We start from the raw sequence: 22,207 nt of genomic DNA on the forward strand, positions 1-22,207 counted from the left end.
AAGGGTCAGGGCATGGATTTTCAAGGTCTCACAAGGTCTTTAACCAGAAACGACAGCAACACCTGCCTGTCCACGTGAGAAACTTGAGGACACTTGGAAGACCCATCACACACCACCCAGATGAGTGGCAGTTGGTGTTATTTCAGGCTACAGTCATCCTGGAGCTTTCCCAGCTGCTTCCTGCAGGAGGGGGAAGAGAAAAGTCCCCAATAGACAGCTGGGAGCACAACCCTAACCAGGGACTCTGTGGAGAATGTTTCGGCAGGAAACAGGCAGCAGATCTGCACGAGGTGAAAGGCTCACAGGTGATGGACAGTGCTGGAAACAAATCAAGGCCGAAACAGATGAAGGACGCAAGACTACTCAGATGCCTGCAAAACAACCGATGGCTGTTATGGGAGAAAGCGATGCCACAGGTAAAGTGTCTCCATGATGATGAGATGGAGAGGAATTCTACCCCAGGGACATAACACAGTGCAGGCCCCCTTTCTGCAATAACAAATTTCAAGTTTTTAGGACAAAGGCCTGCATTGTGCATCAGCAGGTTAAGCCAAGGCTTGTGACATCAGCATCCTGTATGGGAGTGCCGGTTTGTGTCCTGGCTGCTCCTTTCTGACTCAGCTTCCGGCTAATGGGCCTGCACAGCAGCAGCACATGACCCAAGTGCTTGGGCCCCTGCCACGCATGTGGGAGACCCAGATGAAATCCCAGGATCCTATGTTTTGTCTGGCCCCACCTGGGCTATTGCAGCTTTATTTGGGGAGTGAATCAGCAAATGGAAGATTTCTGTCTATCTTTCCACCACTACTACCTATTACTCTGCTTTTAAAACAAATCAACAAATAAGTATTTAATAATTTAAAAAAGCACACCTAGACAACTATATACTCATTAGTGAGATAATTTCAATGGGAACCCAGCCTCTTTTTCCAAACTACCCCCAAATGAAACCTAGTGGCCTTGTTTAAGTGTCTATTCTTTCTATCCATAGGACCTTATTGCAAGAGTGAGATCAAATATTCTCCTAGAAGGAACCACAGAAGAGTTAGGCTTTGAGGACTCTCATCCAGACCTAAGGGAGGGTATCCACTGCATGGGGAGCTGCCCCCAAAACCTGGGGCACTATCTGTACCCCAGCCACAACTTCCATACACAGCGTCAGGCCCATTGCTGTGCTGCTCACACTGCAGCGGGAAGGCAGAGCATCCAAAGAGGCAGGATCCACCCACGTCCATGAATACCCACACCTGAGCAGGGAGGGTCATGGGCAGCGTGGTCACTGCAGGACAGGGCCACCAGATTCGATTCTGAAGAAACCGAGGCAGAGCCCAGAGTGACCCAAACACAGCCAGAAGACAGGAAAAGCCTTTGCTGCAAACCTAAAAATTCCTATTGAGAAGGAGCTGGAGTTCCTGGTTTTCAGGGAGAGTCAGTCTCCAGTTTAGGGAGAGCGGGAATGAGGAACAGGAGCAAGGAAGAGAGTGACACCAGGTCCCACTGCAGCAGGAACAGGCCAGCCTGGGAGGAAAGACAAGGATGGCAAAAACCTCAGGACCAAAGACCCCAACCCTGTTCACACTGGATGGCTTCTGGTCAAAACAGAGGCCCCCTAGGACTGGGGCATCCTCTGAAGTCACTTCACTTGAACAGACACTGTCATTGCAAACACCTAAAACCTCAAGGAACAAGCTCTCTTCCCCTACCAAGTCCCAAAGAGAAGAATACAAAAATCACCCTTCTACCACTATCAAGGTCTAGCTCAGCCACCCTGTGATGGTAAGAAGAGCAGAGGTCATCCCACCCTCCTGCTCCCGCAGTTTCTGCTTTAGCATCAGTGTTTTGTCCCTGCAGGCTCCCTACTTAGGGGATGACGGACTCACTCAAGTCACTGCCTCAATCAGGTATTTGGCCTCGCAATGAAGACATTGGTTAGGATGCTGACATTCTCTATCAGTGCTGGACTTTGATGCCCAGTTCCAACTCCCAGCTCTAGCTTCCTGTATACCCTGGGAGAGAGTGGGGATGGCTCAGGTAATTGGGTCCCTGCCACCCATGTGGGAGTCCAGGATCAAGTTCCTAGCTCCTGGCTGCCATCCTTCATGCAGGTCTCTGGAACGTGAACCAATGGATGGAAACTCTCTGGATCTCTGTCTCTTTTGTAAATTTCATCTAGAAAACCCGGCTTTGGGCTAGATTTGGTCTTCAGGCAGCAGCATGTGCTTAGTCCCAGATGTCTTGTCCTACATGGCTGGCGCCAGGACACAATCACCCCTAAAACCCAATGCCTGGGGGTGGGGGATGAGAAGGAGCCAGAGCTCACACAGAGCACAGAGATGCTCCCAGGCCAGTCTGCAACTTGAGCCAAAGTGACACCCAGGCAACCCAGTATGGCAGCCTAGCAGCTAAAGTCCTCACCTTGAACACACTGGGATCCCATGTGGGGGCTGGTTTGTATCCTGGCAGCTCCACTTCCCATCCAGCTCCCTGCGTGTGGCCTGGGAAGGCAGTCGAGGACGGCCCAATACATTGGGACCCTGCACCCGCATGGGAGACCCAGAAGAGGTTCCTGGTTCCCGGCATCAGATTGGCACGCACCGGCCATTACGGCCACTTGGGGAGTGAACCAGTGGATGGAAGATCTTTCTCTCTGTCTCTCCTTTTCTCTGTAAATCTGACTTTCCAGTAAAAAAAAAAAAAAAAAAAAAAAAAAAAAGTGATGCTCAGGCCATCATTGTCTGACACACAGACCCAGGATTCCCTAAAAGCAGGGCATGAGATGGGCAAGTGTCTGCTGGCCCATCTCTGCAGCCTCCACAGAGAGGCTAGTACAGGGCCTCTTCCCAGCAGAACTTCTCAGAGAAGTCTAGTGACTGTGGACAGGCGTGCCAGGCAAGGCCCCTGTCTGGTAGATTCAACGAAGACACATTCCATTCCCAGAACATGGGGCACTCTTTTGCAAAGGGTGAGAATATAGAAGGAGCACCATATAACGTGTTCACCAGCAATAACTGGGCTCAGATGCTGTAGACTTTCATAAACACATCTTCTTCTACCCCTCCACTATAGATACAAACAGAAGATACATCCAACCCTCCACAGGGGCTGAAGAGGAAGAAGAATGTCTTTTAGTGAGGCCAATGATAGTGGTGGGAGCAGTTAAAACATAGCCTCCAAATTGGGACAACCCTCCCAGCAAGAAGTAGGGTATACAACTTGCCACCTTGTGTATGGATTCCTGGCAATAGTAGACAGAAATCACACCCAGCCAGCCTCTGGGCCCAGCCATAAGAAATCAGTGGCTTCTCCTTTACATTTCTTGGGATGTTCACTCTCCGAACCCAGCTGCCAAACTACCAGGGAGCCCCAGTAGCCTTGCGGAGAACAGAACCAAGAGCCTGCAACACTCTATGGGAATGAGTTCTTCCGCATATGGATTTCCCAGCCCTGGCCCCAGGCCTTGGGCCCCAGGGTCCAAACTCCTGTCACTACAGGGGCACACACAAGTTATACCTAGTCAGCCCCGCCTACCTGCACTTGTGCATAGTATAGAATTGTTACAGTTTCTTCCACTGTGTATTAGATGGTCTGCAGCAGCAACTAAACCAGCAGGAACAACCGCTTACATTCCAGCCATTTACTGATGCCATGATGCCATCTAGCTTCACCGATGACACTAGAAAATACCGTTTTGTGTGTTAGGCTTTGGGATGGTGATGTTGGTGAATAGAGACCCCCCCCTCCCCCATTTAACACTGTGTAATATTATTCAAGGAGCTGCTCTATTTTGTGGGAAGTAAGACAGAAAAAGAGTTCCATAAGTATCTGAAAGTAGGGGTAGTATTTTTATTAAAGAAAAAAAAAGAATTTTAGGGAGTGGGCATTTAGCCCAGCTGTTAAGATACCCACACCTGGGGTCAGGCACCTTGGAGACCTTAGAGTAGTAAGCTAAGCCTCTATCTACACTGTCAGCAACCCTGTCCACATCCTGGTTACTGCACTTTTTTTCTTAAGATTTTTTTTAAAATTTTTATTACAAAGTCAGAAATACAGAGAGTAGGAGAGACAGAGAGGAAGATCTTCTGTCCGATGATTCACTCCCCAAGTGACCACAATGGTCGGTCGGTGCTGCACTGATCCGAAGCCAGGATCCAGGAACTTCTTCCGGGTCTCCCACACGGGTGCAGGGTCCCAAGGCTTTGGACTGTCCTCGACTGCTTTCCCAGGCCACAAGCAGGGAGCTGGATGGAAAGCGGGGCTGTCGGAATTAGAACCGGCACCGATATTAGATCCCGGCGCATTCAAGGTGAGGACTCTAGCCACTAGGCCACCGTGCCAAGCCCAGCTACTGCACTTCTAATCGAGCTCCCTGCTTATGGCCTGGGAAACAGCAGAGGATGGGTCAAGTGGTTGGGCCCCAGTACCCACATGAGAGACCTAGAGGAAGCTTCTGGCTTTGTATCAACTAAGCTCTGGCTGTTAACAGCTGTTTGGGGAGTGAGCCAGCAGATGGAAGAGTTCTCACTCTTGCTCTCTCTCTCCCTCCCTCCCTCCTTCCTTCTTTCTCTCCCTCCCTCCCTCCCTCCCTCTTTTCTCCTTCTCTAACTCTGCCTTTCAAATAAAAATTTTAAAAATTAAAAAGTATACCCACATCCCACATCTCAGTGACTGGGTAGCTCCAGCTTCCTGCCAATACATTCCCTGGGAGGCAGCAGTCGTGGCTCAGGCAACGGCCACCCATGTAGGAACCTTGGATTAAGTTCCCAGATCCCAGCTGCAGTCCTGGCCGAGCCCTGGTCTTTTCAGACATGTGGGGAACACATTCTCTCCAACCTTTCTCCTGCCCCACCCCTGGTCTGCCTTTCAAATATAGTAAAAAGGTTTTAATTTACAGAAGCACATCAACACGTTTGCAAGTGATATCTCAGAGTTCTGATGTAGAGAAAAAAAATGGGAGAAGTTCTGATTTTAGATATTCAAGTCTGCATCTCAAGTTTCTATCCAGAAAATATATGGCCACCTTTATACACAATATGGGAAGGATATTCTTCTGGTCTAACAACATTCAGTCTGGTGTTACCAAGGTTATCTTTTTTTTTTAAAAGATTTATTTATTTTATTACAAAGTCAGATATACAGAGAGGAGGAGAGACAGAGAGGAAGATCTTCCATCCGATGTTTCATTCCCCAAGTGAGCCGCAACGGCCGGTGCGTGCTAATCCGATGCCGGGAACCAGGAACCTCTTCCAGGTCTCCCACGCGGGTGCAGGGTCCCAAGGCTTTGGGCCGTCCTCGACTGCTTTCCCAGGCCACAAGCAGGGAGCTGGATGGGAAGTGGAGCTGCCAGGATTAGAACCGGCGCCCATATGGGATCCCGGGGCTTCCAAGGCGAGGACTTTAGCTGCTAGGCCATGGCACCGGGCCCTAACTAGGTTATCTTAACACAGTGCTTAGAGAGTATCTGAACTGAGTAGCTGGTTTTTGTTTTGTTTTGGTTTGTTTTGGTTTGGTTTGGTTTGGTTTGGTTTGGTTTGGTTTGGTTTGGCTTGGTTTGGTTTGGGTTTGGGGGGGGGGTCAGTTTACCAGCATCCATAAGCACCCAAATGCATACCTATACTTAACTTTTGGATGAGCCTATTTCTTATTGGTTAGAGTCCAGACGGCAAACTGAACACTTTTCACTGAAGCACATTTGATACTAAGATGACCATCTGAACAGAAATACCAACTATCACAGTACTAAAGTTATTCAGGCACCCAATCCTAGCTAACAAGTTGCTGTTTCAACATCAAAATTTCCAAAATAGGGACTGGATACAATATAAAATGATTCTTTAAACAAATATTTACTAACTTTGTCTTTAGATGATAATCACCTTTTGAGAATTCAAACTGTAATCATACACACAAAAGCTTTATGTAAATGTGGGTTGAGGAATCTGTAGTTGTTACATGAAAAGAAGTTGCCCTAGGCTGGATTTGGACATGTATTATTCAAAACTCTACCAGTGCCAAGCAGCAGAAACCCAACGCAAACTGGCTTAGGCTGTAATTCAGCTACCTTGGCGCTTTCTGTCAGACCTATATATCAGTTCAAAAATTATTATTGACCTTGAATCACATTTTTATTAGACTCAGCCTCCAGTTCCATATTGAAATCATAAAATTTGGGTCTGGCACAATGGCTCAATGGCTAAATTCTCACCTTGCAAAGTGCCAGGATCCCCATGTGGGCACCAGTTCATGTCCCAGCTGCTCCACTTTCCTTCCAGCTCCCTACTTATGGCCTAGAAAAGCAGTTTAGGATGGCCCAAAGCCTTGGGACCTTGTACTTACAAAGGAGACCTGGAAGAAGCTCCTGGCTCTTGGCTTTTGGCTATGGATCGGTTCAGCTCCAGCCATTGAGGCCTCTTGGGGAGTGAACCAGCAGATGGAAGATGTTTCTCTCTTTCTCCTTCTCTCCATAAATCTTACTTGCCTTTCCAATAAAGAGAAATAAAAAATTTTAAATCATGTCTTTTTAATCTTTCATGTATATTTAACTGAAAAAAAGCTCCACACTGTTTTTCTAGCTCATCAATAACTAAATTAAAAACCACCAGCAACCTGAACCTTACCCTTCATGGTAGAAAAGGGTGGCTCACAGATCGGAGACTCCTACTAACCACCCTAGTGGCCGGTAATAAAGGTTGAGTGAGGGTCCCACCAAGGGCCCAAGTGGAGTGGATCTAAGAGCTGACCCAAGTGTGCTGTCAGTCTCCATGTGCACAGGCAGGGAAGAACAACCAGATCAGCATGTGACAAGAAGGCAGCCATCTGGCAGCCAGTGAGAGAGCACCCTCACCGGACAGCCAATTGGCTAGCCCCTGGATCTCAGCCTCTAGAACAGTGCAGAAAGAAATCTGCATTGTGGGCCCAGCATGGTAGCCTAGTTACTAAAATCCTCACGTTGAACATGCCAGGATCCCATATGGGCGCTGGTTCATGTCCTGGTGGCCCTACTCCCCACCTAGCTCCCTGTTTGTAGCCTGGGAAAGCAGTTGAGGATGGCCCAAAGCCTTGAGACCCTGTACCTACATGGGAAACCCAGAGGAGGCTCCTAGTTCCTGGTTTTGGATCAGCTGAGCTCCGGCTATTGCAGCCATTTGGGGAATGAATCAGTGGATGGAAAATCTTTCTGTCTCTCCTCCTCTCTGTATATGTGACTTTTCAACAAAATAAAATTTAAAAAAAGAAGAAGAAGAGATGTGCATTGTAAAAGCCCCCTCCCCAGCCTGGGGTGCCTCCTAAGGACAGTCAGAGCGGACTAAGGCAGAGACTACAGAAAGCAACAATCTCAACTTCAAACCCTCGAAGAAGTCTAGGAGCAGGAGTAGCCTTTCTCATTTTCCAACTCTGCTTCTTCCCAGGTGGGGTGTGTGTTCTCCCTAACACCAGCAGGCCTTTCACACAGCAGTGCAAGCTACCAAGGCTACACCTTAAAAAGGGGAGGCCCTTCCTCTCCAGCTCCGAATCAGCAAGTCCCACAGAAGTTGCTCCCAGTAGGCATGGCTCTGGTTCTAGGCTGAGTGCTCACTATAAAATGGGCCATGGGGGTTCAGAGTAGCTGGTGGACATGCTGAGGTTCCATCCCTACCCTGCAGCCCAGAAGTTGTCACATGAAAAGTCCAGGTCTCCCAGGAAGTTGTGCAGAATGCCTCTGGGAAACCGCTGTGCCGCCAATCATCTCGCCCCATCCCCAGGCCGTGCCCTCTCCCTCTGTTCCCTGCTGCTGGCACCTGCCTCCTTTCCCTGTCCTTTCTGCACAGTATCTGCCTGGCTGTTCTTCCTGAACACTCTACCCTATGCCAGGCGCTGTGCTAAACACAACACCTGGAGGAGTTCTTCAGGTAGACACCATTGTGCCCACTTTATGGATAAACGAGCAGATGCTTAGAGAAGTTGCTCTTGTAAGGTCACGATGCCCAGCTGCCTACAGCCCAGGCCTGGCAACTGCCAAACATGAACTTCTCCCAGCAGGATCCTCTGCTCCTATGGCAAAGGTGCCCAGGCAGAGCCAACTCTGCACCCTACAAAACTTTGTCAGCTCCATTGTGAATGATGCTGTTCAGCAAGTGAGGCCAGGGTTACCTCCATTGTACAGGTGAGAAAACAAAGGTATGCAGGGCTTAAGATTACATAGTGAGTTCCAAGTAAAGACAAGCCTGGAAGCCAGGATTCATGATCCATCCTCAAAGCTAGAATTTTTTCCCACAACCCCACAGATGCCCCTGCCTCCCAGCATTGTCACCTTCTAAGTGGGGGGGACTGAGTCCCCCATCTGAAGGCAGGCTGTAGTGAGAGGCACCCTCAACCATCCACCTCCGTGGTCTAGCAGTTGCACTGACAGCTAAGGGCAGACCAGACCACAGTTAGTTCAGAGTGAACACTTCAGGCTGGCTATTCAACTTGAAATAGAAAGACAGGCAATGGTGTCTATTGCAGCAGTCGGGGTGCTCATAGGCTGCATCGAAGTACATGGGCTTGAGTTCCTGCTAAGCTTTCAATTCTAGTTCATGCAAATGTGCACCCTGTGAAGCAGATGATGTCTCAAGTACTTGGCTTCCTGCTTCCCATGTGGGAGAACTGGATGGTGTTCCAGGTTCCTGGCTTCAGCTTGCCCCTACCCCACCTATTGTAGCTATCTGCAGAGTAAACCAGCAGATGGAAACATAAAAGATTCTCTCTCTCTCTCTCTCTTTCTCTCTCTCTCTTTCTCTCTTCTTTCTCTTTTAAACAAGATGAAACACCAAAGAAAAACCAGAGTGGCAAACTCCAAACCCTTCTGCTTCCAGAAATGATCCAAACATGTGCAGCTGAAAATCCTTCCTGTCAGGTTGGGAAGAAAGGACACCTGACACTTAACACCCCATGTTCAGAGGTGGCTAAAGTCTCCCTGACAGCCATACTGAACCCTCCTCCTTCCCCATACACACCACAGACTTCTTAGGGTGGGGGGCAAACATGGCAGGAGGGTCTCTGTCTGAAACACAATCCCGTACCCTGATAAGCAAGGGAGCCAGGCACCTGCATATCACAGGTCTGGGCTGAGCAGCAGCAGGAGACACACCTCAACCTTGCTTCTGAAGCACAAAAGAGATGTAGCCTGGAGTCCATGGTCAACAAGACAGAAGTGGTCCTGGGGCACAGAAATGGCTCTTAACACAGCCTCACTCCCTTCCCCTTCTCTCCCAAGTCAGGGAGCCCACCATGGTCACATGGGGCAGAGGGCTCATGGTCTACCCTGCAGAGGCAGCTCAGTCCTTCAGCTCCACACCTGCCTCCGAACACCCTGGCCCTTAACCACCCTCCTCCCCCCACCCCGTCCGTAACACTGGAGGGGATGAAGCCAAGCTGGCCCCAGGGTTGCTCCTCAGGCTGGGAGGAGCCTGGGATTGGGAATAAAAGTATCTTTTTCAGCACGGTCTCCTTTCAGGGGAACTGAGAAGGAACGGGAGTCCCCAGGTAGATGCTGCCTCTGTAAAAGGACACACAATCAGAGGCCGCATGAACCCAAGCATTGATCTAGAAGGAGGGAGGGGACGGCAGCCTGTGCTCTGCACTGATCCCACCGTGTCTCCAGCACTGCCTCCCCTTCTGGGCACCATCTTAGAAGCAGCTTCAGGAAGAGACACCCCAAGAAGGAATGCAGGGTGGGCTCTAGATATCATCATCAAGAGAAGACCATGAAGACTTGGGCCTCTAGATTCTGAGTGACCTTGCAAGAATAGGACCAGCATTATAGTACAATTGGTTAAGCCACCACCTGCGATGCTGGCATCCCTTATGGTCACCAGTTCAAGTCAGTTTCTCCATTACTGATTCAGTTCCCTGCTTATATGTTTGGGAAAAGCAGAAGATGGCTCAAGTTCTTGGGTCCCAGCATCTACATGGGAGACCTGATGAAGCTCCTCACTCCTGGCTTCGACCTGGTCCAGCACTAGACACTGTAGCCATTTCTGGAATGAACCAACAGATGGAAGATCTTTGTCTCTCCTTTCTTTCTCTGTAATTCTGCCTTTCAAATAGATAAAATAGGGACTGGTGCTATGGCTCAACTGGGTAATCCTCTACCTGAAAGCATCGGGATTTCATATGGCGCTAGTTCATGTTCCAGTTGTACCACTTCCCATCCAGCTCCCTGCTTGTGGCCTGGTAAAGCAGTGGGTAGATGGCCAAAAGCCTTGGGACCTGCATGGGAGACCCAGAAGAGGTTCCTAGCTCCTGGCTTTGGATCAGCTCAGCTCCAGGCTTTGGATCAGCTCAGCTCCAGCCATTGTGGTCACTGGGGAGTGAACCAGCAGATGGAAGATCTTTTCCTTTGTCTCTCCTTCTCTCTGTAAGATCTGCCTTCCCAATAAAAATAAATAAACCTTAAGAAAAAAGCTTGCTTCAAATACGTAAAATAAATCTTAAGGAAAAAAAAGGCTGGATTCTGCACTCCAGGTGGCTCTCAGATTTCAGCCAGCACCCATGAGACACACACCTCCTCTAAGGAAATGCTTTGGAGCCTAGGCTGTCTGCCACGTGATCAACTCCTAGGCTGTGAGGCCATGGGCTCCCCTGCTCAGGAAGTGGCTAGGCAGACTCGTATAAGAAGACAAGGCCCTCGGTGCATCCAGCTTTCAGATTTGGAACTGGGTGCCATGTCTATAGCCTCTTTGGTCCCCCCAGATTGGGAACTGGGCCAGAGAGTTCCAGCAGACCCCTGGTAGCTCTCGGGAACCTGGAAGTGTCCCTTTGCAGAAACTGGTGTGAGACTGCCACTGAGAAGCAGGTAGCAGGGGTTAAGGTCAGGGATTCCAGCTTCTTCCTGCTGGAGTCTCATACCTTTCACAGAGTTGACACAACCTGCCACTAAGTCAAAGTGAACCTGTTCATTCCAGCACGGAGGGCAATTGCTGGACAGAGTCTGAGCTTGTCATGGTGGCTGCCTTGGCTTTGGTGTGGTGTGGAGAGGGACACGTAGTACATGCTGGGAGGTCAAATCTAGGAGAAGCTCAGGGCATCCAGAAACTTGCACACACGTCATGCTGGAGAACCAGAGGGCACAGTTCCGAGAAATGGTCCTCAATGTGCTTTCAGATTTGGCACAGCTGGCAGGTGACCTTGGCCATATCACCTGGTTTCCTGCCTGACCATCCCTGAGAGAAGAAGTGTGAGTCTTGCCAGCTCCCCAGCTCCACGACAAGGAACAAGAGCTAGCAGAGCTTGTACAGCAGAGGACAGCATCACCACCCCGCTCCCAAGGTCCAGACAACCTTCCATCCCACACCCACCACTGCAAGCTGGCCTAGTGCCAAAGCTAGCAAGTGGTAGTGCTGCAGAGATAGGTCATAGAGACCGCTGGGAACAGCAAGCTGAAAGACACTCCGGGGTTCCATTTGTTCCCAAAGCTATTACTGACCCATTAAATAATGCTGGCTCTAATGAGCAAAGTAAGTAACCGAGGGAGCCCTGTGGGGACAGGGTGGGAGCTGAGCTCTTTCAGGAATCACCGTCAGGGCGTTGCCTCATTCTTATGGCCTGAATCCATACCATCCCCTGCCATCCACACAGGGTCAAGGGCCGGGACCAGCACTCGGGACACCTGCATCCCAAGTCAGAGTGCTTGGATCAAGCCCAGCTCTGCTTCCAGTCTATCTTCCTGCTAACACACCTAGAAAGCAGCAGGTGCTCAAGAACATGAGCTGCTCCCACTCACGAGGGAGACCAGGATAGAGTTCCGGCTCCAGTCTTCAATCTGGCCCAGCCATGGCTGCTGTGGGCATTTGAAGAGTAAATCATCAGATAGACAATCTTCAAGTATGTGTGTCCCCGCTTTCAAATGATAAAGAAATAGATATATTTTCAAGAGACACAAAGACCTTTGGCACCACCAGATCTTCTAGGTTTACTGTACCTGAGGCCAGCTCTCTCCAGCAAGACCCTGCCATCTGAGGTCCCAGAGCAAGCATGCCAACCTATGCATCTGAAGCAGGCATGGTTCCTTCGGGGCCAGCTGGCATCTGGCAGGTGGCAGACAATGTTGGGCACTCCTAGGCTTGTGGCTGTGTAGCCCAGTACTCCATCTCCATGCCATCTTCCCTCTGCTCATGTCCGTCTCCAAGTCTAACTATCCCCTGTGTAAGGACGCAGTCCCAGTGGGTGAGTGTCCACACCCAGTGACACTTCCATCCAGCCTTCATAAAGACTGTTTCTAGGCACCGCTAAGACGCACAGCACTCAGAGTCAAGGTGCCAACATCTCTTTTGGGGAACAGATGTGACAGAACTTCCCCGTGGTAGGACCACAAAAAGCAACAACCATCGGAGATCTGGGTACTAGCCCAGGATGACCTGTATATTAAAATGAGCCATCACTAGAAATGGCAAGTCTCTGGTGGCAGATGACCAACTGCTGGTTGTTCGCACCAAGAGGTGGACAAAATCCTATTTCAACATAGAGGACCCCTGGCAAACCAGCAAATAAAATCATACCGACCCTTGGTGAGGCAAATACCAATTACCACTCATCCCTTCCTACCCCCAAGTCCTTGCAAGGGGAGCTTGTCTCCCACCCTGGAAAGGGTGAACAACATCAGAGTCTTGCCCTCCTAGCCTCTGCCGGGGCTAAAGGAAGGGCATCATTTCTCTTCACTGGGACTTTACGAAAGCCCATCAGACTTGAACTATGGTTATGCAACAAGGTAGAGGAACCCAGCATGGGGGGAGGGTGGGGGGAGAATCCCAGATTCTATGTAATTACAACACAATGTAATTACTGAATAAATTTAATTAAAAAAAAAAAAAAAAGAAAGCCCATCAGAACAGTCCTGAGAAAGGTTTCCCTCCCCTACTAACTAAAACACACCAGGTGAAACAACAGTCCTGCCTACCATCAGACACACTGATACGAGGATGTGACACCTGGAGCAGCAGCAGCTGTGCTGTGACCACGAGGAGGGACAAGCTTGAAAATCAAGGGCAAATATGCTTAAGTGATAGCCCCAAAACTTAGAGTCCTGAAATGACTTCTGACCTACTGAATCAAGTAATCCCAGAACTCCTCGGGTCAGATGTCAGGCTAAACACCCTGTTCTTAAAGCCAATGTCAGCCTAGTGTTTTTTTGTCTGTAGCCAGCAATACCCCACAAGTCAGGTGGGTTTTTTCCCCCAACCCCTAAACTGAGCTCATAGTAAAATGTAAGATCAACCCTGTGGCAATCAATCCAAAGCCATTCGAATCCCAGGTCCTTGGACCCCACAGACAATGCTGTCCTCTCCAGGCACTGGGCAGAAGAGGGAGGAGATGCCATCTGCTCTTTGGCATGCTCTCCTCCCCTTCCACCCTTCTATGCATCTTGCAGTACAAGTTACTGATGATGGTGGCAAATGTCATGCAAGGCTCGTGCCCTACCTGCCCAATGTGGCCAGGTACCCACCCCACTTGGCCCAGGACAGTTGTTGGGAACACCTGTGATAATCCGGGAGAAAGAAATGACACAGTCTCCCTCCTTGTGGTCACCTCTGATCCGTTTCCACTCTACTAACCCAGGAATTCACACTAACACAAGGCCACAATATCTTCCTTACCATGGTAGGCAGGGATTCCACAAGGTTTGTGCTGGGCCAATGTCATCTTGGTCCCAGGGCCAAACCCACAGCACAGCCTGAGGCACACCCACTCCATGAAGCCAAATGCTAACACGGGACAAGCTGGAAGCTACTGTGGGCATGGGGACTGCTGGCGGAGAGAAAAGAACGGAACTTGATTGCATTCCCAGAAGCTCAGCATCTCAGCCCTGGCCCCTCAGCGGGGACTCGTGTGAGTGCAGCCTGCAAGCTGTGTGAAGCCAGCTCACACTCTCCCTAACTGTACCTGACCCTGGCCAACACCCAACCCATGGCAACCACCCTGAGGAGCCAAGAGATGCAACAGCTAAAGGCTCTGCTGGGACAGGCCTTGGGGATCACCTGCCTTCCTTGCCAGGGATCCCAGGTTCAAGTTTGACTCCACTGGCCTATCCAGCGCCCTGCTGACTGACGCATATCCTGCAAGGCTCAATGTCCTTATGTTACTACTGTCCATGGCAAAGAACCCAGATGGAGTTTTGGGCTCCCAGCTTTGGCTTTGATTTCTGGGCATTTGGGGAGTAGACAAGCCCAAGAAAAACATCTGTGTGCTTTGCATATAATAAATAAAATATAAAGAAAAAATTTCTTTGCTTCCCAAGAGAGAGCCCAGAGTTCCACAGACTGCACACTGCATTCATGAGCGCCATCCTATTTGGTGGCATGCCAAGAGGCATGTCCTCCATCTCATGGTTCAAGCTCCTAAGCGTTGCAGCCAAGGTCCCAGCCATAGGCCAGAGGCCTGCGGGTTCTCAGATAGGGGTGAGATCATGACAGAGCCTTCCCCAGAGGAGGGCCCTAAAAGGGAAGAGCAAGGGAGAGGGCCCACGCCCCACCCTGCAGGGAGCCACTAGCATTCTTTCTGAGTAACTCCAGGGCTCAGCTGTCAGGCCAGCTGAAACCAGGCAGTCCCATGTCTAGGCTCTCCTACTCCACACTCTGTGAGGCAGCCAGAGCATGCCCTGCACATAATAGACACTCAGAAAATGTTCACTCTCACTGGAGCAGACCTCCTGAGTCAGCCCACCACATGGTGATAGAAGAGGGATGAGGACTTGCACGCTGGCTTCAGCTTCTCAGGATGAAAGTACTGAGGCAAAAGCTGCACACGCAACCTCACATTTTGCCTCCCAGTGTTCCCTCGGTTGCGCCAGCCAGGACAGGGGGACTGGGTATGCCTGGAATCTCCATTTGACTCGCAGAGGTCCCACTGAGCAAAGCCAGCAGGGTGGTGGAGAACAGGGTGGGGAACCTATTTCACCAAGGGGCCACTTGGAGACTTACAATATCATCTGCAGGCCATACAATAGGATCCACTTACACATCAGCTTGTTAACGGATTTATTCAAGTTCAAGTTCAAGGCAGGGCCAGACCAACCACCTGATCCTATGGAGTTGACACAGCCTTAGACTGGACATTCCCCACCTCTGCTGGAAGATGTAGAAAGCATCCCTCTATACAGCTGAAGGGGTGATGAGTAAAAACAGCCAGGAGGTGGCTGAGGATCCAAAAAGATATATTCATTTATTTGAGAGGCAGAGTTGACAGAGAAAGAGAGAATCTCCCCAAGTGACTGCAATGCCAAGGCTAGGCCAGGTACAAGCCAGGAGCCAGAAGTTTCATCTGAGTATTACGCATGGGTGGAAGTGGCCCATGCTGCTTTCCCAGGTGCATTAGCAACGACCTGGATTGGAAGTGGAGCATCTAGGACTCAAACAGGCACTCATATGGGCTGTGGTACCAACGTCAGCCCTGAACACAGCATTTTAAAACCAAAGCAAAAATGATTACCTTTATTTATTTGAAAGTAGAGTTACAGAGAGAAAAGACAGCAAGCGAGAGATACAGAGAGATCTTCCATGGATTGGTTCACTTTCCAAATGGCCTCTGGTCAGAGCTGGACTAAACCTAAGCCAGAAGCTTCATGGAGATCTCTCATGTGAGCAGCATTTGGGCCATCCTCTGCTGCTTTCCCAGGTCACTGGCAGAGAGCCGGACTGGAAGTGGAGCAACCTGGACTCCAACCAGTGCCCATACGTATGGGACGCCAGTATCACAGGCATCAGTTAACCCGCACACTACAACGCTGGCCTTTGAACAGCAGGCTGTTGCTGCCAGCAAGGAAAACACAAGTGATCCTGAGAAAGCCCTCAAGCTGAAAACTGTAGGAATGGCAGGAGGAATCCCAGGCAGGAGGAAGCCATCCCAGATAGACACGCATCCTGTGGTGGGGAAGGTTCTGCCTCGTGGGACAGAGTCCATTTGCAGATATGGGCTTCTCTTGAGAGACAAAGCCTTAGCGCAGGAGCCATCCTTCTCTCCCACCCTGCATAGGCCTCCTCTGCTACACACAGGTTCTCACCCGAGTAGGCATTTGGTACAGGTGCTAAGTCGCAGCCTGAGATGCCCGTGTCCCCTAGTGGGGTGCCTGATGAGAGTCCTAGCTGTGCTACTTCCCAGCTAACTTCCTGCCAATGCGTCCTAGAAGGGCAACCAGGGATGACTCATGGACCTGGGTGCCTGCCACCTGTGCAGGAGACCTGGATGGGTTCTGGGTTTTGGGCTTCCTTGTAGCCTAGTTCATTAATTAATTAATTTTTTAAAATGTTTTTATTTATTTTTATTATTATTATTATTATTGGAAAGCCGGATATACAGAGAGGAGGAGAGACAGAGAGGAAGATCCTCCATCCGATGTTTCACTCCCCAAGTGAGCCGCAACGGGCCGGTGTGCGCCAATCCGATGCCGGGAACCAGGAACCTCTTCCAGGTCTCCCACGCGGGTGCAGGGTCCCAAGTCCTTGGGCCGTCCTCGACTGCTTTCCCAGGCCACAAGCAGGGAGCTGGATGAGAAGTGGAGCTGCCAGGATAAGAACCGGCGCCCATATGGGATCCCGGGGCGTTCAAGGCAAGGACTTTAGCCGCTAGGCCACGCCGCCGGGCCCTAAAAATGTTTTTAAATAAAAGGTTCTATCTGAGGATACTCCTGCCTTCTGACTCCCCTCCCATTAACACCCAAATGACTCACTTAGCAGGGCCCTGGGCCTGAAGTGGTTCTTGCGGTGGTGGATAAAGTCACCAGCAGAGAGAGTCCCCAACATCTCCGCCAGGACCCGGAAAGCCTGGGGATCACAATCAGGAGGACCCTGTCCCTGCCTTGTTCTCCTCAGTTGGGAAGTGGGGAGCCTCTTGGAGCACATGTTTAGTGCTGCCTGGTGTCCAGTGGGTCTGCAGTTTCCAAATCCCATGGACAGACTGACTGCCGGCCGCACCCTCCCCAGATGTGAGCCTCTGTTCTGATTCCTGCTCTTGTCTCTAGTCTTGGGGCAGGCACTGCTGGACCTGCAGTCCTGGTGTTTCCTGTGCACACCACCACCGCTGCAGCTGACCCTATGGAGAGCTCAGGGGATGGCCTCATGACCTCCAGGGTTAAACTCTTCTCGGACAGGTTTCCTGTTCTACCCACCTGCATCCCTGGGTGCTCCACAGCTGGGACGTTTGCAAGGGACCTCCTGAACAGTGGAATGGCAGGGGCTGGGACAACCACTCAGGACTCACTGATTTCTTCCCCTGGCCACAGCCCCCTGCAGCTGTAGCCTGGACCCCTGCTAGGATTTTTAGTTCCAACCTGAAATGATGGCACTGCTGCCTAAAATGCATCAGCTCTGTGAAAATGAGGGCAAGTAGGATGGAAGGTATCTGTGCCCAGCTCCAGCTTCCTTTGCCTGGCTTGTTCTGGCTTGATTCGTGGTCCCAGGGGCCTACATTTCATTTCCCCAGCTCAAATGCTTGCTGCCAGAAAGCAGGGAAAGCCAGCCATGTACTCCTCTTGGATCAATGTTGGTCAGTGTTTTCTGCTCAATGCTGTCTGTTAGATATGCAAACACCTCTTCCCCAATTCACTCTAGCATTTCCCGCTGAAGCAAACGTGTTGGCTGTCGCCAGCATGACACAGCATCCCCGCCTGGCTTCCCTGACTGGCGGCCCTGGTGTGACAAAGGATTCTCTGACAAAGGAAGGGAGAGGAACATTCCTATTGTCTATAGCATCCCCCACACGGTCACGGTCACGGTCACGGTTATGCTAGGCGGCAGACAGTCCCCCATTCCCATAGCAGCAGCTCCTGCTCACACTGCAAGCTCCCATTTTGGGGTACGAGGTATTGTCCCATTGGAGTACTGCACCATCGAACCCTCCTGTCAATGGTTCACATCCACAGCCTGTGGCACTGAACTCCCCACAATGTTTCTGCTCACTCCAACCCCAGCAGACCAGCTCCAGCAACCACAAGTTCACATCTGAGTTACAGCTGACATCCAGCTGGTCAGCAAGACCAGCACCCTGGGCCTCAGTGGAATTCCACAGCCCCCAAACCTAAGCTACTACTGCAGGTCTTCCTCCCCCAGCACGACTCACAGGTGACCTTGGCTGCATCCCTAGGTTGTAGGTCTCCTCCCTTCCCTATGCCCTGCACACAGTCGGGTACTTGCCTTGGTCTCAGCAGCTCCAATGCCACTGTCTCCAGGTCATGTGCCCTCCTCCCCCACAGCTGCATACCCCTATCCTGCTTTAAAAACTTTCCTCCTAGCTTTACTCACAGGCTGACCACCCATGGCTGAAAACCTGGCCGCCCTTGCATTTGACCTCACTGCTCCAGGTTTTTTTCACACAGCCAGGTTGCCTCATGCCTCACACACCCTTATGCCTACCCTCCCTTCTCAAATGTCTGTTTCCTGTCTCATCTCCTAGCTTTACATCCATTAGCACCTAGCTCCCGAGTTACCTCCTTCAGAAAGCACTCCATGATCTCAGAGGCAAAATCCTATTTGCTTGGTCTGTGCTGTTATAACACCACCAAGAAGCCAATCACCTCAGTGTTTGTCCGGCACCTGTCCACCATCTGTCCACCATCCACAGTGGGCTGCTTGAGGGCAGGAGACTGTGCCTCCTCAGTGTGGCAAGCCCAAGGCCAGGCACAGTAACAGAGCCCAATACTGGTCAGCTGGCACATCAGCCAACACTCAGGTGGTCAGACCCATTCCTATCCCAAGGAAATACACAGTTTCCTCTTAAACACTTTGGGGCTGAGGAAAAAACCTCCTGCATCTGCTCCAGCATTCATCTCTTGCATGAAATTGTCTGCGACCGACTTCCTACCACCTAGCATTGCTCTGTAACCACCTCCTTCATCCTCCACTCACTCCCCTGGGCAAGTTAGTTAGCATTGGTGTCTGGCTCCATGGCTATAGCAGACACAAGGGAGCTCCAAACAGTTCAAAGCACTCAACTCCCAGAATGGTAAGCCCTGGGCATTGAACTTGATGTCAGAAAGTCAGAATGCAAAGCCTCAATGTGCCCATCCACGAGTGAGAATGACGGTGACAGCCTATGATAAAATCTGTGTGACACTTCTACAAAGTGTAAAGCCAAATCCAGTGCAGGGCACTGTAACAGTGCCGGTGTCGATACAGCTCTCTGCTACCCTCCTGTCCTCCCTAACGGTACTTTCGTCCTGATGTGCATCAGCTGAGAATCAACAGATTTCTACTCTTACAGACGTATTCCTATCTAACAGCTTGGCCCATACTTTCAGGTGTCTCCTGAGGACCCTGCCACAGATCTGCACAGCCACAGAGCCACCTTAGGAAGGCTGGGGCTCCCCAGGCATGCTGCCTGTCCCCCAGACTTTCACTCATCAGTTCCTGGAAGCCGAAGGTGAAAGACAAGGCACAAAGGCCCATATTCCAGGAAAGCAACCTCAAGGCAAGAAAGCGAACACTAGATTGCTTTTCCCCCAGAACCAAGAAGGAGGAGGTGTGGTCTTGCCTTTTGGTAATGAAGGATTGAACTTTCATTTAATTTTTAAGATTTATTTTTATTGGAAAGGCAGATCAGAGCTATAGAGGAAAGGAGAGACACGGAGAAAGATCCTCCATGCATTGGTTCACTCCTCAAATGGCCAGAACCACTGAAGCTGAGCCAATCCAAAGCTAGGAACCAGGAGCTTCTTCCAGGTCTCCCATGTGGGTGCAGGGTCCCAAGGCTTTAGGCCATCATTTACTGCTTTCCCAGCCCAAAAGCAAGGGGCTAGAAGGGCAGTGGACTAGCCGAGACATGAATCGGTGCCCATATGGGATCCCAGCATTTGAAAGATAAGGATTTAGACACTGAGCCACCATGCAGCAGCCCTGAATATTTTTTTTCCAGAATGCATCATGGTCTACAAAAAGAAGGCTGGGGGCACCAGCAAAGCCCAGTCTTTCTTGTGTCACTCTGCCAGGGTCTCCCAGGGACCCTCCTTTGAAGCCTAAGGCCTTCTCAGAGTGATCTACCCTGGATCTGGGAGGCACAACCCCATGATGGCACTGTACTCACCCATTATGAATCACAACTTAGAACTGCAGCAAAGCTTACCTGAGGCATTCCAGGCAGACAGCAATCAGCCAGCTTACAGAGGCGGCATGGGCACACAGCACGGTGCACTTGCCCATAGGAGGAGGAAGCAGAGGGCAGAAGAAAGCCCAGGCCTGCATGTGAATGAAGGAGCTCTGGATGAGGGTCAGCAACAGGCCCCAGGGGTGGAGGAGCCACGTGCTCTCCCCATCCTCCATGCCCACCACTGATAGCATGAGGTGAAGAAGGATCAGGAAGTCTTGCAGAAATGCCAATCGAGCACAGGGATCCTCCAAATGACAGTGTGCTTGACCAGTTGTACTTCCTGTCCCTGCTATGGGCTTAGGAACCCTCCATCCTAACCTCCCATTTTCTGCAGCTAGGCTGCAAACAACATGAACCAAAACTAAGGGTGATGGACCCCCAAACCCACACAGGATCGCAGAAGCAAGCCTGGGAATTGATTAAAACAAAACACAAACAAAAAAGCAGGCCCCTGTGCAAACACCCACACAGATGTGTAAGACAGAAACCACAAAGCCCAGGCAGGGCCCGGAGTGAGACTTTGATGGGAGCCACAGCCTCCCTCTTGGTGAATCATGGCACACCACACTGGGCAGGGTCCTGGAGGTGCTGGCCCAGCAACTCCCTGCTCCGAGAAACCAGCTGTGGTGGCATCTGACAGGTCAGTCGTTTCCCATCAGCAACCCAAGTTCCACACAAGGACACACCTGCTGTAGACAGTGCATATGGCCTGAAGTCCAGGATGACAGGCAACAGCAGGATCCCTTCCTGCAGGGGTGGGGAGCCTTTCTTCTGCCAGACTGTTTGGATGTTTATAGCATCACTCACCACCCTTACAAATCGCTGACTTAAAAAATCAGCTGACGTATCAAATTGCAAGTCCCACCTTCAATCAACCTGTACTGGACTTAAACCCTTATATTTATTTCTACAGGGTGGACTATGTCTTTAGCATGTAACATACGACTGGGGCCATGTGTTAAACTTTCCGTGTCCTTCTAAACACACGAACATGTGGTGTCCAATACAGAGTTGTGAAGGAATGGTAAACCCGCTGGTCCGTCTGAATGCCCCTCAGGCTTGGCTGAGAACCTTGGCATGCATGAACTCTAAGCTGGCTTTGCAGTTCAGGGAGTACAACCTGCAATGTTTTCTCAGAGGCTCTCACTGCAAATCCAATGGCCAGGGCCCACATGGTGGCACAGCAGGGGTTAAGCTGCCACCTGTGACACCAGCATCCCCTGAGTGAGCTCTGCTCCACCTCCCTGCTAACGTGCCTTGGAGAGCAAAGAAAGACGGCCTGTGTTCTTACGTTCCTGACACTCACATGGAAGACCCAGAGTTCCACCCAGCCCCAGCCTTTGTGGCCTTTTGGGAGAGTGAACCAAGATATGGAAGATCTTATCTTTGTCATTTTGTCTTTGAAATAAATGAAAAGTAAATCTTCTTTAAAAACCAAAATAAAATATAATGGTTTTTAACCTTGGATTCAGTAAGGGCTTCATGAACACATACAACACAAAGACATGCACTGCATAAACATGTGTGTTCTAAGCAGGCCTTCCATGCAGGTGGGGCCCTGGGAGGCACTGGATGGTCGCAGCTGGCCTCCATCCTCCAGCAGCACCTGCGTGGCTGGATGACAGCACCAAGGCAGACTCTTCAGTGGCTCTTCTCACCGGAAACTGCCAGCAACGCCAACCCCAAAGCATGACTCACCCTGTTTCAGGCTCAGTACTTCAGGGGTGTCAAAAAGTGGTCACTCCTATATAAATAAGAGGCACAGGCTTCCACCAAGAGAAGTCACAAAGAAGGAATACTCCGCCAGCTCCCAGGATCCTCTTAGTAAATGCAGTAACAGGTGTGGATGGTTAGGTGGGGAGGGGCGAGTCTGCCGTGTAGTCAGACAGGCATATGATTATGTCAGCAATCTGCTAACCACCGAGGACGCGGCACCCCTGCAACGCGTTCCAAAACGACTGTCTCTGCACATACATTATCCAGAGTAGACACCTGACCTGGGCGACAGACGATCTGTGTGTAAATCTAATCCTGCTTCAAACAGGCCCTGGGAGTTTCCTCAGGCAACCCCAGTGTGCCCTGGCTGCCTTTCTCCGATCGGGTGCATTTCGTTCCCGTG

The 22,207-nt window shown here is 50.6% G+C and overlaps 1 protein-coding gene across 3 annotated transcripts in view; it reads right to left on the bottom strand.

Moving 5' to 3' along the window:
- CTIF (cap binding complex dependent translation initiation factor) overlaps window positions 1–22,207 on the bottom strand; it is a 229,368-nt gene that overhangs the window by 204,778 nt on the left and 2,383 nt on the right. The gene's annotated exons all lie outside the window — the stretch shown is intronic.

This window comes from Ochotona princeps, chromosome 18 (genome assembly GCF_030435755.1).
Source record: "Ochotona princeps isolate mOchPri1 chromosome 18, mOchPri1.hap1, whole genome shotgun sequence".
Lineage (NCBI taxonomy): Eukaryota > Metazoa > Chordata > Mammalia > Lagomorpha > Ochotonidae > Ochotona > Ochotona princeps.